Raw genomic sequence first — 8,892 nt, forward strand, 5'->3', positions numbered from 1 at the left:
AACATTTAATATTTATGATTTATGCATATACTTATTAATAATATATAATAATAAAATCAAATTTTAGATCGATTTTTAAAAATAATTCATTATCAAATAAAAAATTTATAAAATATGAAGTCAATTCACACAAACAAGTTTTTATTTATCATATTATATATATGTAATAAAATAAAAAAATAATTGATCGATCATATAAAAAAATAAAATTATCGTATTAATAAAAAAATTTACTTTAATTGTGAATTATGAAATTTATATTAAAAATTTCTTAATATTAAAATTAAGAATTTATTGATTTATTTATTTCTTTCATATTAATATTTTTTAAATTTAAAAAAATAATTTTTTTTAAATTAATATATAATCAATATCAAATATAAATTTTTATATGTTAAATTTATTATTTTAAAATACAAATTTTTTATGATTTTAATAAATTATGCTTATAATCATATAATAAATTCTATAAATAATAGTTTATCATATTAAAAATAAATAAATATATAATAATTAATACTTAAAAATTACTTAAAAATTCATAATAATTTATATACATTTTATTTATACTGTATTTATATAAATAATGCTATATATCTAAAATATTCATCATATCAATTTTAATAAGCTAATATAAGAATTTAAGAAATGAATTTAATGATTTTTTTTAAAGAAATGTTTTATATTTATGTTTTATACCTTTAATATTATAATATATATAAAATCCTTAAACAATTTGTTATTAAATTGGCATTAAATCTCTATAATTTGAAATATGGCTACAAAATATCCATTTATGTATGTTGGCATTACGCATTTATTTTGATATCAAATCTAATATCAACTTTGCATACATCAAATTTTTATTAAATTTACATCAAAAATCTTGATATATAATCTTGATATACAACTTAATATTTTTTTAACGCCAAATACATATCTTGTCAAATCATAAATTAATGCTATATTTAACGGTAAATACAAAACAAATCTTATAATTGTAAATGGACGCCATTATAATCTTTCAATGATAAAATTAATATTATTTACTTTGATTTATAAATATTTTTTGAAATAAGTAAGATACATAAAATATTGTTTATAATTAATTATTTTTCCTATTAAAATATATAAATATAACTTCAACTTTATGTTTTTTTTCAAAATCTTTTTTTGAATAATCATTAAATTCAGAAAAAATTATGTATATTCATAGTCCAAATGATTTCCTGTTTCACATCCTTGTTGTAACTTGATGAACATGAAAAAGAAAATCAAACAAAATACATTAGTATTAATGACATATATAGTAATATAATAATATTAATTATTCAAAAAAGATATAATAATTTTTATATACCATAAATATAGAGTATGAAAATATTATTATATCAAATGCTTATGGTTAGAATATAATAAATTAGTTAGAATATAATAAATTACATTAAATAATGAATTTATTGTGCAAATAAAAAGCTTATTATTAACATATTGTACATATTATGTAACATATTCATAGATAATAATATGATAGTTATGATATAAATAAATATAATACTTATATTTTAATTTTGCTGGACATTTATTATTTTTATAATCTTATATACGTATAATCTATTATATGTTTATTTCATATATTAATATCTGTAACAATATAAATATGTAAGATTAATGTAAATATGATATTTTGAAATATATAAAAAAAATTAATGCATATAAATTCAATGTTATTAATGAAAAGCAATAACAATAATTGTATTTGTTTGAAATCAAAAAACAAAAATAGAAAAATTTTAATATCAAATCTTACATATTTTCACTATTTATTATAAGTATCTAAAAATTATTTAATGTTATATATATAACTTTAAATAGATAGATATGATATATATATATATATATATATATATATATATATAACGAAAATATTATGGAGTATATTATAAAATATATATACAGGATTTATCATTTTGTTTTATATCATTGCTATTATTGATAATAAAAAAATTTTCAGATAAAATGCATTAAAAAAAAATAAATTTTTGTTATTATTTTTTTTTGAAGTGAATGAATAGAAAATATGAAAATCATGAATTTTTTTTTTAAATAGATAAATAGATTATTTTTTATTGTATTAATTGATATCAATTTGATATTTTCTATAAAAATATTAATCCATTTATGTTCAAAAATTAATAGTTTAGGAAATATTTTAATTTGAAGTTAAAAATTAAAATTACAATTTAGTATATGAAAAACAAGGAATACATAAAGCAATATTCTATTTATGTTCTTTTTATTTTTAAAATACATTAAAATATTTTCTAAAATGCAAAAATACATGATCTTATATAAAAAAAACATTAATAAATTTTACATATTCTCTAAGCATCCATTTACAAAAAATTAAAACTCTTCCTGAAAATTAAATTCCATTTAATTAATTCCATGTGAACTTTTTGTTATGAATAATGATGAAAATTGAAATAAATATTTGATAAAAAATTTGATATATATTAATATCTCTCATATATTTTTTATAGAAAAAAAAAATTCTATAACACTTATTATAATTCTCATCTAAAAAAATAGAAGAAATATTGCACAATGCAATACAATAATACGCTTAAAGTGTATAAAATCCTATTCTGAGATATAAATTACCAATTTTAGAAAATTTGTTAATAAAAGTTAAATCTCTTATTTAAAATAATTATAATATTTTAAGTACAACAATTATCCCATTCATATATTTAATTATGTAAAATTAGACTGTTATTTATATAAAATTGGTCGTTCGCGAATCGCATGTAAGCGCACGATATTTTTATACCCTGAAACAATTTATACTTTCGCATATATTTTTCGATATAAAACAAATTTATTTTATCTCTTAATTTTTTTATTATAATTTGATATTTCTTTAAATAAAATGAAATGAAATTTAAAAATTGAAATAATTAATAACATAAATACGTATTGTGCAGTTCATTGAACTCTATTTGTTGGATAAATGATCCTTGATTGAAATAAGTTTGATATTGCCTAGCAATATGTTATATATTGAATTTCATGATTATCGAAAAGATAAAACAATTCTATTAAATTATTTTTTCTATTAAAATTTATTTCTGATATTATGTTGATGAAATGCTTATATTGAATTTACTTCTTACAATATTTCTAAATATCATTAATCATATACAAAAGATCATGCATATTAAAAGAACAGAAACTTTACTCATACAAGTTTTTGCCTTAATTATTTTTTGTCTTATTTAAAACAAAGAATAAACATTTCAAATTTGCAATTTATTATATTTGCAAAGTTTAAATATATAACAGATGGATACTGAGAAACTAATAAGTAAGTAAATATTTTAATAAAAGTTAAATTAAATAAAAATTAAATAAATATAAAAAATAAATTAAATAAATCAATATATAATTATATAAAGAAAAAAAAATTTATATATCAGTATGTATATCTAATATTAAAAATTCTCAAAATTCAATGTATTCTTGTATATAATTTTTTGTATATGGAATATTTTTAATATTCTTGCAGTTTTGAAAATTTAAATGGATAATTGTTTTTAATTATTTATTTTTGAAGAAATAAGAAATTTATCTAGAATAATTTAGAAGAATACAAGTATTTTTCATTTATTATTATATGCAAATAATAACTTCTAACAACTAAGTATAAAAATGAATATATTCAAAAGAAATTCGAAAAATTTTCCATTTTAATTTAATAATTAATTAATTATTAATTTAATAATTAATAATAATGAAATAATTTTCATCCAGAATATTAATATATTCATAAGAAATTTTTGAAAGATTAATTTTGAAGATTAAAAATTGGTCTAAATACAAAAATATCAGTTAAAGTTATGACCAATTATTATTATTTATATTAAATGAAATATTATTATTAAATGAAATTTATATTAAATGAAATAAAAGAGTGAAACTACTATATTGCATTTTGTTTCTGTTTTATTTTATTTAATTTAATTTTTATATTTTTATTATATAACTTAATAAATAAATTTTAATTGACATTTTTATATGTTAATTTTTATATATTTTGTATATTTTTTTTTTTTTTTTAGTTTTAAAATAAACTTTCCAAAAATATCCCACAAATATATTATTAATCTACATACATCTAATATCTATTATTATATATATAATTATCAGTTCTAAAACAATGATTTATATCATTAAAAAACAATCATTTACTTAAAAATTTTTATTAAAGATTTTATATTTTAAATAAAATATTAAAATATTAAGTAAAAAATCAAATGTTCCTGATAATTTAAATTAAATTTAATACATTAGCAATAAAACTTAATTTTATTGGTACTTTAGAAAAAATATCATTAAAAATATCATTAAAAAAAAAAAATCATTAAAATTGATATTTCTTTGATATTGGAGATAATTTCCAAATCAATAATAAAATTATAAAAGAAAATATTCTGATTATTAAATTTTGGAATCTAAATTTGCACTATTATTTATATTAAAATATAAATTTATAATATAAAATTATAATTGTAAAATTTATAATAGATTGACCCAAACCAAATATTAGCAAACTTATTTTAAATATATTCAAAATTTAATTATATCACCTTAATTGCAAATTTATAGATATTATGAATTTCAGCTTTAATACCAAAATGAATATATTCTTTTGATAATATATTAATTATAAGATATAGTATTATACTGAAAATATTTTAAATATCCTTTGACAAAAAAAATATTCTAAGAAAAGTAAAAAAGATATTGCTTTAAATATATATATAATAATAATATATATAAATTTATATATTATCATTATATATATTCATATATATTATATATATATTATCATTATAAAAAAAAAATTTATATGTTATTACTATCATTAATATTAAAAAAATATGCTTTATATAACCAAAGATTTTAAAATTTCTTAAAGAATTTTTTAAATTTAATTTTGTGAAAACTGTTATATTCTTTTTCTCAACATCAAAGGTTTAACAAATTTAACAATTTGAATTTATTTAGATCACACTTTTTTTGCTTTTCTTTTATATATTTTTTTTTATTCTTTTATATATTTTATTTTTTTTTTATATTTTATTTTTTTTTATATATCGTATTTGATATATTGATATATGCAAATGAAAAAAAAAAATATAGTAAACAACATGATATTTCCTTGTTTCATAAAACAAACAATCATCATAGTAATCGTTTGATAAGATGCTTTTATTTAATATATAGCTTTCATGCATTGGATTATGTATTTTTCTTGCATTTCAATCATTATAAAAAAGAATTGATACATTGTATAATAAAATTATTAATGACTACAAATATTTTTTTATATATATTTTTTCATAAGATATTTATCATTATTAATAATATAATTATAATTATATTATAATATTATAACTTATTAATAATAATATATTATATAATAATATTATAATATATTATTATTATTAATAAGTTATAATATTATAATTATATAATAATATATTATTATTATTATTATTAATAAGTTATAATATTATAATATAATTATAATTATTATAATATAATATATTATTATTATTAATAACAACATAATTAGGTTAATCTCTATGCATTTATCAGTGATATATGGATCAATAAAAAAAAAACTATATATTTAACAAAAGTATCCATATAAATATTTACTGTTACAGATTGTTTTTATAAAACAAATAAACGAATATATGTTTCAAAATATATATGAGTTCATTAATCATCATATAGCAATTCGTGATAAGAATATCTGAAAGAAAGCAAACATTAGATAGTTTTTTTTATATTTTAATATAATCAATATAATTATTATTTTAGATTAATAATAAAGAAAGCTTAAAAAAAGTTTTTTTGATTTTTGTTTTCACAAATTTGTGAAATAAAAAAATCAAAATTCTGAAATTTTCATGTGTGATGTATAATTCAATTTTCATTTCATATTCTTTTATTTCATTTTATTTTTTCAATAATTATTTTTTTCTTGATTTTAATATTGAAATTAATTCTTTTCTATTTATTGTTAAATTTTTAATAACAATATATGTTTATTAATAATAATAATGTTATGACAAATATTTTTATTTATAGTCATTATCTTTATTGAATAAGCTAAAACAAAAGATTATTAAACTTGTTCAATATAAAATAATATTATCATCGGTGCAAAGAAGAATGAACAAAAAAGTATATCTAAAAGAAATTAAAAATATTGTCGATTTTCAAGAAGTATAATGTGGAAAAGAAAAAGAAAAAGATCATATTTATGAAATAGAAATGTTTTAGAGAAGAATTAAAAGAATTAATAATGCAAATAAAACTACTAAAAATTACAATAATATATATTATTATTCATATATATATTTATATAATAATATAAATAATAAAACTACTAAATTCAACTAATGAGATTTCCTTTTTCAGAAATAGAAATTTCACTGAGATCAATAGAATTATTCTAAGGAATTGAATTCACCAATGAAATGATAAATATAAAAATCAAAGATTTATAAAGAATCAAAACAATAATTAAATACATATTGATTTTTTTTATCATATCATCATATCATCTATAACATCTTAATATTAAAAAGAATAATTTGCTAAATTAATATAATAAAATTTATAAGATTTATTGGAATATTATTGGAAACAATTAAAAGATTAAAAATTATAAAAAAATAACTTAAACTAAATGAAATTTGTACTTACATTATTTCAATTCTTTTACTTGCAGCAAAATGAATTTTTCTTTCAAAGAAATTTAAAAATAAATCAAAAAAAGACACGAACACAAAAGCCAAATTGCTCATTCATTAAATCATTGGTATTACTGCAACAAATAAAAATTTTAATTCTTCTTTAATATAATCTTGAATTCATTTTAAAAATTCATTTATTAATGATATTTTATTTAGATAATATTTTCAATATGTTGCTTTTAATTTAAATTTTTACTTGAAAAAAGCAATTCAAGATCCTGTGCGACAATTTGGGTTATATAAATAGTTTCTTTTATATAAAATAATAATTATAAGAGCAATATACAATATGAATCATTTTTTATATTCTTATATATTATTATTATTATTATTAAATTTACTGATAATGTTTTTGTATATTTCTTTTTGAAAAAAAACATGTTGAAAAAAATATGAATTATAATAAGCAGTTTTGAAAATAATATGGAATAACTTAAGAAAGTACAATTATTGGATCAAGAGAAAGAAAAAATTTTTGAAAAATATAAAAATTTAAAAATTAGCAATAATGAAAATATTTTTCTGAAAATATTTGTTTTTGACAATTATAAAAATAAAAAAAAATTAAAATTATAATGTCTCATATTGTTTTTGATTAAAATTTAAAAATTTATATTTCTTATTTTAAATTATAAAAAATTTAATATTTATTAATATCAGTTATTAATATTTCCAATTTGAAAAAAACATTTTTTCTATTTTTATAAAAAAATAATATCTTATAATATCAAATAATATCATTATATTGTAAAATCTGAAAATAACTTTTAATTTTGTTTCTTGATTGAAACTATCTAATAATAAACGCACAACAGAATTTTTCTAGCAATAAAAAATTACGAAAGATAGTTTCAATTTGTTTCAAAAACATAAATGTTTTTATTTTTGTATCAATTCAGTATTTTATTTTGTATCAACTCATTTGGAGTACTAAAAAATTTTAATTTTTTTATATCTTCTAATAGTTTTTGATAAATAAAATCAAAAAATGTTAATTTTAAATTTAAAAATCCACTGATTCAAAAATTATTTGTAGATAAAATTAGTGATTTGAAATTCATTTGGCAGGTTAGGACTAAGACACCATATTAGTTCGTCCAATGAACAGAATTATTATTTGCATATCGATGATAATTATATAGACACAATAAATCAAATTCAATTATATAAATTTGATATCATTATTAATAGAGATAATTAAAACAATTTATATTATTAAATAAATAATATCTTTGAATTACTGAGTTTATCATATAGTATAAATAGATTTCTTTCCTGAGATACAATAATTATTTCAATTATTTCAAGTTATTTTTTTTCAATACAATATAATCATATTGAATTGTTATATGTATATAATCCAAATTAATTATTATATATATGTATTCCATATCATAATCATTATATCATTATATATATTTTATTAATAAATCAGAAAAACACATATATTATAGTTTATATATCTGTTTAGTTAATTTTGATTTATCGCATCTAAATTGTTATTCTCATGTAATGACTTCTTTTATGGAATTAATTGATTACAAATCATCTAAGTAATCTGTCAAATACGCTTAAAATCACTAATTTTATATACGAATTTATTAACTAATTGGTTTAGTTTATTAACTAATTAATTATTAAGTAATTAGTTTATAACTAATCGATTTTTAAATTTAAAATTAATATTTTTGAATTTTATTCATCAAAAGATTAGAAGATACAAAAAAAAAAAATTAACAATTTTTGCTCTAAAATTAAAATTAATTTTTTTTCTTAAGATTAATCTAAAGAAAGATTGATTTGGAATTTTTATTTTAACATTTTGTAATAAAATTTGAGTTATGATCGATTTTATTTGAAATAATTAATAATCAAATTTTATTTTTTACATAATAATACAATAAAATTACGGTCAATTATTTAAGAAAATCGAATTGAAAAAAAAACGAAATGGCTGCAATTATTATTTATTTTATTTAATAATATTAAAATCGAAATTAAAATATGTGAATTTATTATACTTTATTTTATTATATTTTATTTTTTTAATTTTTTAATC

Source organism: Apis laboriosa, unplaced genomic scaffold (assembly GCF_014066325.1).
Source record: "Apis laboriosa isolate Shangri-la unplaced genomic scaffold, ASM1406632v1 scaffold71_cov137, whole genome shotgun sequence".
In the NCBI taxonomy this organism is placed as follows: Eukaryota; Metazoa; Arthropoda; class Insecta; order Hymenoptera; family Apidae; genus Apis; species Apis laboriosa.